The sequence below is a fragment of the Plectropomus leopardus genome, chromosome 16, assembly GCF_026936395.1.
Source record: "Plectropomus leopardus strain MGB_pleo_1.0 chromosome 16, ASM2693639v1, whole genome shotgun sequence".
Classification (NCBI taxonomy): Eukaryota; Metazoa; Chordata; class Actinopteri; order Perciformes; family Serranidae; genus Plectropomus; species Plectropomus leopardus.
The window spans coordinates 10,471,201-10,483,339 of record NC_142191.1 but is presented as its reverse complement, the minus strand read 5'-3'; the positions used below and the strand labels follow the sequence as shown (position 1 = coordinate 10,483,339).

At 40.5% G+C, this 12,139-nt stretch overlaps 1 protein-coding gene and 1 long non-coding RNA gene across 5 annotated transcripts in view; one reads left to right on the top strand and one right to left on the bottom strand.

The window, feature by feature from the left end:
• The window catches only part of LOC148186833 (uncharacterized), a 54,943-nt gene that overhangs the window by 22,055 nt on the left and 20,749 nt on the right, over positions 1 to 12,139 (top strand). The gene's annotated exons all lie outside the window — the stretch shown is intronic.
• Positions 1 to 12,139, bottom strand: part of eya4 (EYA transcriptional coactivator and phosphatase 4) — a 66,548-nt gene that overhangs the window by 40,377 nt on the left and 14,032 nt on the right. The gene's annotated exons all lie outside the window — the stretch shown is intronic.

The window sequence follows — 12,139 nt, the reverse complement described above, 5'->3', positions numbered from 1 at the left end:
GGTGGAATCCCAGCTGCCTCGGTCTGAAGATGGCACTCTTTCACTGTGGTTGTCAAGGTGTTGTCAGGGGAGGCACACGCCCAAACACACGCAGACACGCACTTAAATCAGCACCAAAGTCTGACCCTTCTTGTGCTGATAAAAACTGAAGGGGTCATATTTTCTCTCTGACCTCTAATGGTAGTGAAGCAACTTAGATCTACAGAGTGTCTCCCAGTCTCATCCCAGTTGCCAAAAGAAAATGTTGGCATAGTACATTTCTCCAAACCACAGATACATTACATTGTACATTTCAAACGCATCATATTAAGGTTTCTAAGTGATGTATTTCTGATCATATGTATCTGAGCTGACTTCGTCATCAGGAGGTGGAGGGGATAGTGGATGGTGTGACACCCATGCAAGACAGCTACCAACCTGCAGACCACTGTTCAAGACAAACAAACTGAGACAACAAAACTGATACATTGGCAGCATTTCCGATCTGATTGTGTCACTAAAACTGGGTATTTCAAGCCAAAACATGATCTTTTTCTAACAATAATCAAGTGTTTTTGTGCCTAACATAACAACACATTAACACAGAGTGTTGTTGAAATGTAGAGAAGTTTTAACATTTTTAAAATTTTCACTGAATAATAATGTAAAAATGTTACATATCAATGGATTGCGGAAATGTGCAAATCGTGAATATCTGTGGATTGCAGAAATATATAATGGGAAAAAATGAATGTGGTGAATAGGTTGCTAGTTTCATTATGTTTTTATTGGAACTACAGTTGTATATGAAAACTGTTGACTGTGTATTAGTCTGGCATTACAATGGTTAATAGCCGTTGGAAATTGACTTTCACACATGCATTGTAACAACTTTCTTAGTCAGGCTCATAATTTTAAAGAGAATCTACTTATATCTGACCTCTGCACATTCTGATTTTAACGCACACCCGATTCAAATTTGTTAGGCTCCTAACCTGACCAAGTGCATCTTGTACAGATGGGATTCATTCAAAATAATGTCAGTAATACTTCTTAAAATACACAAGTGCTGCTTTCCATTTACTTTGTTAGTTGGATGTCCAAGCTGGAAATAACATCACAGCTGAATTGGCTGCTTTCCAGTAAAGCAAATTGGAAAACCAAGATGTTGTTAACAATACCAGTTCTAGCCAAGTTAGCCATCGTTAAGAGTACCGTTAAAGGCATTACGCTGCAATTTACGCATACAAACACTGCAACAACATGTCCACATATAAGTTGGATAGGACTGAGTGTAAGACTGTTTTAGTGAGAGGCAAATAATACAGAAGAGGTAATAAACTGTATATTAATTCATCTTTCACTACCGTTGATCAAGCCCCCAGGATCCGTGCAGTGCTTTGAAGTCGATTTTAAATGGTGGCCAAAAGTGCAGTTACATTTACAGAGTCCGTCATGTCACGGTACCCCAAAAAACACTTTTTTCCCAAAAATTTACATTGAGAAAGAGACATCGGTAAAGTAATTGTCACATTTTTTCGAGGGTCGAAACCCCCATGAAATGACTTGTTTCACTATCGGGATTTGGTCCATTCGGTCAGGTAACATTTCAAAAATCGAGAAGAGCCACAAGATTAAAACATTTTAACTTCATTCAAGTTAAAGGAGCACTAAACCAGAAATTAGCAGCTCTCAGCCACCGCAAGTCTTTAGTGCCCTTGCTCTGTGGGCCCCATATTGTGTAAGAATAGAGTTTTTTTGGCTTCATGCACCATTGACCAACTTTCATATGAATGAACCGGGTACGGCCTCCAAAGCTGTATCCATGTTTTTTAATACATGCATTCTGTAGATTCGCTTAGCAGCCATCTTGGATTTTCGAGGTTAGTGTTGGCAAGGTTCCTACAACTCTGAAATCTGACTTCAGAGGGTATTTTAGTTAAAATTTCTGACCAGGAACAGTGCAAATAGAATGCACCATGTATTTATGTGTGTGTGTGTGTGTGTGTGCGTGTGCGTGTGTGTGTATGTGTATATATATACACACTCTAAATACACTATGTACACTCAAGTGGCAAATCAAATCAGAATATCTTAAATTACTAGAATATTACTGGAATATTCCACTAGCTCTTGTGTGAGATTTTTTAATTTGGTTGAACTGACATGTTAACAACATATAGATCAGTTCAAATGTTACAGGACATCTCCATGGCAACAGAAAACAGCTGAGAAGGGTGCCTAACAAACACAGGCCAAGAGACCAATTTGGAACAGCGCCACCGTCTCCAACTGTGCACCAGCCACCTTTAGCTCGGTCACCATGGTGACAGCATGCGGCGCTGTCCCACAGCATTTATCCGTCCAACCCCAATAAACAGCCTGATTGATAGACTGTCTGAGGACCTCTGTGCATACATCAGTGCAAACGCCTGTTGAGAGTGTGCTATACGTGCATGCCGACATGCACTTGTGTGCGTGTGCGGGACGTTTGAGAGCGCATGTGGAGGACTAGCTGTCAGAACAGATTAGGGTGTTGCAGAAGCGTTTGACAACTCAAGCACTTTATTATTAGCTAGGCAGGACGCCCATCAGGAGGGGGTCGTCCAAAAACATCCCTGATGGAATATTTTCACAGCAAATGGAGAAGGGAGCAGGGGAGGTGTCCCAAAACACGCTTGATGAAATACAAAAAAATAAAAGACCCAAAAACAAAACAGTAGTGTGGCGTGGGCACATCAGAGCAGTTAACTGAGCGAAGGAAGTAGGTAGTATTTTAGACGGCTAAATGACAGGACTCGGCTTTGGTTTTTGTTGACTTTAGAAGGCTTTTAAAAGTGTCTGACGGAGGTGCCTCGCTCCCTTTTAAGAGGCCCTCGAGAACAACTTTGTTCTTCAAGTGGAACAACAACAGTTTATCTTTCACTCAGCAGACAGTGAGACAGTCGGAGACAGACTTTGATGCTCTTTTTTTCTTTAATTGTTTTCATTTATTCTGAAGTGAGATTTCTTCATAAGCTGCTCAGATATTTTTTGAAAAACTTTTATCTCCACGTATTAATCAGTGTAACTAATTAATTAAATATAAACTTTATAGGAATACTTTTATATGTTGGGAAACATGCTTACTTGCTTTCTTACCAAGAGTTCTTACTGACTCTGAAACTTTTATCGGCCATTAAAGTTTTTGGAACTTGTTTGATGTTCTGCGTTTTTTTTTTACATTTGTCCAAACACACACATCTGCAATAAGAGAGAGAGGAGGACAGCATCATTTCATAGCTCAGATAGTAACATTAATATGGATGATGATGAAGAGGGAGAATCTCATAGAGGATGAAGACTGCACACAGACGGACAGAGAGCGCACCACTGTGCCAAATGCGAGGCGCAGGCAAAGAGTGGTGACAGCTAGGGAGGTAACTGAATAGAAGCAACAGACCAAATATGTCTTTCATTAGTTCTGTATTGCATATTTTTTGCAATAATTAGAACAATAGAAGGCACTGAACGCAGTCTACAAGGTGCATAGCAATTTTTTAAGATACAGATTTATAAAAAAAAAAAACAAAAACAGGAAGTTGATGTGCAGAGGTCTTTAAATAAAAAGAGGCTTAGTTTTTTTTTATGTTAGCTTACATAAAAACTGGAAACAGAGTGAGCGCGGCTGTCTTTAAATGTTAATAAAAGTCACAGCAGCATGTTTAAGCCTCACTTATTAGGACATTACTTGTTTAACTGGTACAAAACTTGAAATTCCCAGGAAAGCTGCTCAGCCTTGCTTCCAATTTTTCCCAGTAGCCACAGTATTGCAGCAGAAAAATCCTCTGCAGCTTAAATTTTCCCCATGGGCCACTATTTTAAAAGGGACGAACCGCAAACAAGTTTGTATGACTCTTTCGAACATGAATGTTTGATTCATGGAGGTTTTATATTAATTTTAATTTTCTATGACGTCATCACAATTTAAAAATGATGAGCTGGCCAGAAACTCATGGGTGGGACCAACAGGAGAAACACTACTGCGTATACTCAGTGGGTCGCATACCAATAAAGCAAACCCGGAAGCTTTTGCTGTTTGTACCATGTGAGCAGGTGAACTGAATTGGCACCATATGGGTGTTTGGTATCTAGTTAACCCATTATACATCTATACATTTCCCTTTTTTTACAGTCTTTGTGCTAAGCTTAGCTAACTAGCTGCTGGCTATGGCTTCATATCAATTGTACAAACATGAGTGTGGAATAGATCTTCACATCTAACTCGCAGCATGTAAGCAAATCAGCATGTTTCTCAAAATGTTGAAATATTTATTTGATATTATTAATGAGAAACATTTTTTTCTTGAAAAGTGAGGAATAGAGTATAGGAATATAAACACGTAGCTAACAGGGTTCATAGAGATACACACACCTGTGCAACGTGATCGTCCAACCATGCCTGTCTCTGACATCGGCTGGTGTGTGTCGACCACAAAACCCACTCGTGAAGGATGTTACTCGCCACACAAACACAACCTCCATCTCTCACTATCTCTCTCGCTCTTTCTCTCTCTCACACACACACAGAGCCTCACACGTTTACCTGTCCCCTGCTCAAAGCTCCCTGCTCTCCCCATTTGTATGAGTGGTTATCGGTGTGGTAACTCTATCCCCTTCCTTTCATGTAAAATACATTGTGCCGAGCCTCCTCCCTGCCTCCTCCACTCCTGCTACACCCCCCAGTTCCCCCGGCCTGGGGAGGTGTAAAACTATCCCTCTCTTTATGCCTCCAAAAATGCCCCTTTTTCAGGTGTAGTAGGAAGCTATAAAAGAAAAAAAGAAGTGAGGGAGTGAAAGGGAAGAACAGGGTGAGTCTGTGGAGCAGGGAAGAGGTGGAGGAGGAGGGGGGTGTTTGGGTGAAAAGGTACTCTCTAAAAACATTTCTCTCTCTCTGGTTTTACCTGCTATTTTCGAATGAATTTGCCAAGAGCTGCCTTGTGTTACTCATGCAATTTGAAGGGCACAGAAATGAAAGTACATTCACACACTGTAAAGTATCAAATGTCTTTAAACCTTAGTCTTCTAATCGCCCGGGGAGAGAAAAAGAAGACAAAAATAGAGCTAAAACTAGATGCTGACCTCCACATCGAACCCCCAAGACAATAGGAACAACTGATAAACGGATAAACGAGTAAAAAACACGCAGCACCGTTGCTCCAAGCTATAAGGCACAGATATGTTAACGGCATTCAAGACAAAGAAAGGACTCGCAGTGAATTTTAAAAGGGTTATGTGGTGTGTGAGTTCATCAGCTTGAAAAAGGAATACACATAACAAGAGATAACAGTGATTTTATAGCATAAAATACAGTTTTCCAACCGTGAGCCACATAGGTTTTATGTCCTTTGTATATTCCTGTCATCAAATACTACCCAAAGTAGAGTTTCCTGAATGAAAGTCCTTTGTTTGTTTGATTCACCTAAGCCGACTTTGGCTGTCGTTATTCTACATAACCTGACTTCCCCCTTTGTTACGAAGGCCACTAAAGGTCGCCACCTAGCAAAAGAACGTAAATTTAGGTCATAATTTTGTCTTGAAATAAGCAACCTATGTGATTGTCGTATTTTGGAGGACAGTCTAAAAATCCAACTTTAGATGGGCCTCTCCACTTTGAAACTGCAATCTGTAAATTCTTGTTAATTTAAACTGCCTCCCCTGACGATGCGCCCTTGCCCTGCACTGGAGACTGCAACATGTAAAACTCCTAACATAAAATGATTCCATAAATTATTTCCACTTTGTTTACAGCCTGCCTCAAAAATGGTTTTTGTATCTCTAGCTACATGGCAACTAAATGGAAGGTGAAACTCGCACATTTACATTTTACTGAGGCACAAAGTTATGTATACTTAAGGATTGAGGTCATTTGAGTGACAGGCTGTCTTTAAAGCCTTGCTACAGTCTGTGAGTCAGATACACCCCTTGCTCCACTACAGCTCCAGCCTCTCGTTCAAGTATGGTCATGGCAACGGCCAGGAGGCTAAATTAATTATTAGTTATACAGTCGATTGTTGGAAGTCATCAATTTGTTGGTTTTGAGAGTAAAAAGCAGATTTTGACACAGAGCCACTCTTTCAAGTTAGTCAACACTCGGTGAAAAGAAAATGCAGGAGCCTTCTTAGTTTGACTGAAAATAAAATCAAGTGGTACAATTCTCAAAAATTTGCAAATAATAAAATTGTCATTGAATTTCGCACACAGACAGTCTGGAGCCACTAGGAGTCTGGACTCCAGGGCAGCTGCCCACTGCTCTGTGACCCATCAGATTGAGTTGATAGGAAAAATTGTATCCTAGGAATCAGTGGTGTTGACAGGAATAGACAAACCACCAATACAGCAGGCACAACTCATACACCCCTGTATAGAAAAATACAATGTTATCAGCTGCTTTAACAACAATCTGCATTGAAATTCATTTTAATCCCCTAAATCACCATTTTATTCTCCTGTTTAAGATCACAGTGATAGCACTGCCTATGTTGGACCAGCCATGCCTTCATTTGGCCAATGATGGGACGATAGTCTGCATATCTCTTGCATATCTCTTACATATCCTAGCAGAAATTCCTCTTTCACAGTGTCATGTGGTTTTGATTTGCAACAATGGATTTCTTGTGATTACAAGGCAAAGGAATTGTGGAGTTTTGTGATTTTAATTATTCCTACTGGGTTTAATTGGTCATCTTTAAAAATAACGTCTTGTGTTCTCATCTCCCAGTAACCATGGATAAAGAGTGTTGATTGCACTTTACTACAGTATAGAGTCCCAAAGATTATTTTTATTTCATCAACTTGTAGTGAATACACGTTTGGGGAGGAAGAGCAGTGACTAAGGGCCTCATCGCCATCCTGGTGGTCCTCATATCTGCCATTTCAATTGGCTCCTCATTGTCTCAGAGTGAGGGGATCACAGACATGATTTAATGCAGCTTTACTCAATGGAGACAAATGAAAAGTCACTGATGGATGTGTGTGTGTGTGTGTGAGTGTGGGTGTGTGCGGGTGTGCAAGCCGGTTCTGCGCTGTTAATTGTGAAGCGTTTGGCCTCGACTGCCCCTGCTCAGCTAATCTGATGAGAGTGATTAAAAAAACAACTGGGAGAAACCTAAACCAGTCCACGGCTGACCAGGCACACACACACTATATGCGCGAGTGCACACACACACACACACACACACACACACACACACACACACACACACACACACACACACACACACACACACACACACTGGCCATCCATCACTTTAATCAGTGGCACAGAGACACACTCAAGAACACACGACACAATAAGAAATGTCTGAAGGTACAATGAGCACACCAGTAGAAAGTCAGACACTGGGACAAACAATCATTAGCTTGTCTTTAACATTTATCTTTAACCTTTGTAGACAATATGATTAATCAATTAACTGAAAATCAGCAGCCCTAAATAATTGATCAGAATGATTCAATACATGACTCGCAGCTCCATGCTGAGTGTGTGTGAGTCATAGCACAAGTGCGGTCACAGATTAGTCACTGAGGTAGAAGTTGTGACAGTACGGGATGTGGTATTACAGATGGATCCTCACTCTGACACTATACATGTTTGTCAACAGTTGTATTTCATACTAATGTTTGTCTCAGAAACTTAGAAGAAAAAGAAGAAGAGGAAAAACAGAAAAGATGACTGATCAATCATTTCAAACTCATGCTGTGCAGCTGAACTCAAATTCTACTGCAGTTGAGGTTTACAAACAAACCACGGTTGTTAGGATAAATTCTGGGGTAATAAATGTAAAAAGATCAATCTGTAATCACATTAAATTTTATATCAAATAACCATTATAGCTACCGTGATGTCACCCATTTGTTTATAGACTTCGTTCGGAAGCCTTGAATTCAACATGTTGGCTGTTGCCATCTATTTCTGGGGGGGGCAGAAGTTAGGGCTGGGCGATGAGAATAATAAGAATAATTACCTCAATATAATTTTCCTTTATAGTGATTTAATTAATGTGTGATAAATCCTCCTTATCATTAAACTGCACCCTGCAGGGTGGAGCTGTAATGCATCTTACACGCCACTTTCCACACACTGTTAAATAGAAGAAAAAGGCAAAACCGGCCACTTTTTGCCAGCCACTGATGCGTACAGCAGCATTTTAACACGTGCATGAAACATTCAACACGTGCATGAAATAATTTTTACTGTGATAGTTTTGAGCTTGGATAGATAACGTTGGTCACATAATGTTAGATACAGCAGCTGTAAAGTCTGTTCATCTAATACTAACGGTATGTTAGCAAGTTACCGTGACTAATTCACCAGCTATAACATATGACAAAACGGTTAGGTGAATACATCTTCTCATCGGAAAACATGATTTCTGCCTAAGTCACATCTAATAGGCTTTCATTGCTACTTCAAAACGTCATCAAAGTCCATCTTTTCTTATTGTTTTGATTGAGAAATGGCAAAAATTACAGACTTTGGATGCAAAACTTGTACAGAAAATACCAAGCACAGTTAAAATTTTTGATTTGTCTGTTTATTCTGTTTACATTCAGGGTTCCCGCGGTCATATAAATTATGGCGTATTTATTTTCCGAAGCTGTTGACATAACGTAGCTTTACTATGCGTCCATGTGTGATGTTTTATTCTACAACCGCTTACATTTCTTAATTTGTGCCAGCTAGCTGAAATTATGGGGAGAGGGAGATGTTAAAGGATTTCTAGATCTCTAAATACATCCAGTGGTAGTTATGGACTCCATGTTTTGTGTCAGAATTCAGCTTGATGAAATGGAGAATAGATGGTGGACTAGAGCAGTAAAAGCTCCCCTCTGCTGTGTGAGACGTGAAGAAACTCAACACCGTCCTTCTGCAAACCTCCCCCTCCTCACCCTTCCGCATCCCAAACTCGACCGCAGCTACCGCACCCCCCACAACCCCCACACCCCCCTACTCGGTCCCCGTACTGCAGCCTTCCCCCTCCGAATCCACCAACCCAGCACCCCCCTCCCCAGCACCTCCACATCCAGCTAAAATCGGGTAAAAGAACAAAGAATTGTAAAAACAGGGTTCACGCAGATTCTTAAAAAGTCTTAAAGGCATTTAATTTATTTTTTAAAAAAATCAGGCTTTGATTTGTATTAAATTGACATTAATTAATCTTTCAAAAGTCTTAAAAGGGGTTCTGACATGGGAAGTAGTATTTTATTCATCTTTTTTTCCGACGTTGCATTATAAAATCTCAAAATAATTGATGAAATCTTTTTTTTTTTTGTTTGTTAAATAATTTAGCAAAAATCCTTTTCTTAAACTCATAATGATGGGAATCCAAGCGATGGAATCTCACATGCAGATTGAGAAACACAAAATTGTCCAGAAAACAGGCCAGAAATGCCAGATATTTCCTATTTCTGTAGGTAAACCAAAGAGATACTTTTATGAAAATATAATATGTTTATTGCTTTTAGTATTCCAGACTAAAAAGGGTTGTATTACCAACATTTGACGTACATAATTAACCTCTTCATTGTAGAATAAAAGTCATGTTTTATGTTACAATAAACATTTGGGCAAAATAAAATTGGTCTTAATCTTAATTCTGAGTGGCATTAAAAAAAGTCTTATGAAGTCATATCTACCTTGCTTTAAACTGTAGGAATCCTGAAAAAAGGTAATCATGCAAGTGTGTGTGTTTTAGTGTGTGTTCCAAGAGAGCCCGAGTGTCCATGGTGGTCATAACTGGAGTGTGTGTGTTTGTGAGCCTGTGTGTGTAAGTGCGTGTCTGTGGCAGCGGCAGCAGCATCAATAATTAAAGCTAATCTCATTAGGCCTCAGATCCCTTTCAGACGCTTTTAATTAAATGATGAATGGCCTCCCAGCTGCCTGTTAAATAATGCTGCTCATGACATCACAGTGTGTGTGCATGTGAGAGGTACAACATAAGGTAGATATCTTTCAAAAAGAGACACACAGAGGGACATTCAGCAGACAGACAGGTACGCTCTCACATGCCATCTGCTCTCAGATTCGATATTATTAGAAGTTACTGCTGCAAACGGGAGTTAAGTGTCTCAAAAGTCGCAAGCTGTTCCATCATACCAGGCCTCGAAACACTTCATATCATCTTCCTAATAAAATCACTCACTATACCATATGTCCGCAATGAGGGAAGGCAGCTTGAGGGAGCGGAGGATGTACGTAAGTGTGAAAAAGAAAAGAGGGAAGGGCAGGGAGACCGAAAACGAGACAGTGAGGAGCTCGGGGGTGTGAGAAAGATTCAGATAAAGGAAGATAATGAGACACAGAGACCAAATCAGAGAATGAGAGCAACAGGTAAAGCAGAGGACAGGTAAGGGTGCCAAAGTGCCCGGGGCTCCAGACAGCATGGACCTGGCTATGAGAACACCCATAATCCCTTCTGTTTCTCTACCCCTCCCTCCTCCTTCTTTAGTCCACCTTCCTCCCCCCTCTGCTCTCGGGCTGCCTCTGTATCGGATTGCTGACTTCACAATAGGCCCTGAATCATCACTCTAGCCAGAGAGACACAGGGAGAGACGAAGAGGCGGGCAGGCCGGCGGAGAGAGAGAAGGTGGGACAGACAGACAGACAGACAGATAGACAGGAAGAATCAAGGACAGGGAGAATGTGTCTTACTGAGCAACAACACTGGATAGATCGCGGGATAAATGAGATTTGGATAATACTACACGAGTTGTCTGAGAGTTTGTAAACAGATGTTGTTGACATAGTTTTGCTGTCTTTAAACACGCACCCCTATGACTTGAATTTATTAAGAATTTTCCTTGTTGTTGGATTCTTTGGTCATCGGAGGCATGCAAGATTAAAAAAGTGTTTTTCACAAATTCAACGTAGCACTGGTTACCTTTATACAAATGGTAAATGGGGATTTTGTTCAAATTCAAATTTGAAATGTTCTTAATGCTTCTCAAGGCCCCTGTACCTGGACGGCCCGTTCAGTTATCCATCCATGATTATAGGTCTGTAGTAATGCTTAAAACTTCTGGTTCCACCTTCTCAAATATGAGGATATGCTGCTTTTCTAAGTTTTAAATCATAGAAAACTGAACAGAAAACGAAAAATCTGATGCTCAGACAAAACAGGAATGATGACGACGTTGTAAAAATATTTTATCACATAACTTTATTATTATATAGCCAGGCATTGAAAAAAGGCAGCAACCCTCGAGGCTGAAAAGTGAAGCCAACAAGGAAATGCCAGAAACTTCAGTTTCTCTAATAGCCACCTGAAGCTGACTCCAAAAGAGGATCGATCCTTGTAGGCCTCAATGTCAAAAGGCCCAAATTAACAGCCTGGTACGAAAACAGTTTTGTTCTCTATAGCTGATTTAAACATGTATGACAACTTCACAGGGGTTGATTTTTTTTATAATCTACCGGTTTCATTGAGGCTTAAAGATATGCATAATTAAGGGCGGGCTGCTATGAGTGACAAGCTGTCTGTGAGGCGCCGCTACAGTCTATAATAGAGATCCACCCATCGCATCTCTACAGCTTTAAACTCTAGTCAATATATGGTCGCAAGATGGTGATGGCCAAAATGTCAATCTCAAAGTTTCAAAACAAGAGTCCACAAACCAATGGGTGATGTCACGGTGGCTACATCCATTACTTTTATACAGTCAATGCATGAAATGTAAGAACACGCTGATAAAAATGAACAGTAAGAATCTATATTCAAAGAGTAAAAAGTTAAATATGTGTATGTTTTTTTTTTTTAAAAAAAAGGAAACGAGGAATCAGAAAAATTGCAGAATGGATTTATCAGTGAAAAAATGATTCGCTCCAGCCAGAGTCTAGAGTTTTGAGGACAGAGGCCCAGGTCGCAGCCCATCTGGCCTTGGCGACCCCTCTGCTACCTCTCTGATTCTCTGCTGCAGAGAGAGAAATCCAATCTCCCAGCAGAGCAGCAGAGGAAGCTCTCGCGGCGGGCAGGGCAGGCAGGTTCCTCCATAACCAAAGCATGATTGTTGCAATTTCATTTCCTTCCCAGCAAAATGAGGAAATACGCTCCTTTTTTTGTAACCAATGGCAGATGAGCGTTTGGCCAGAAGACCAGTCTGAACAAAAGGTGGGCTGTGC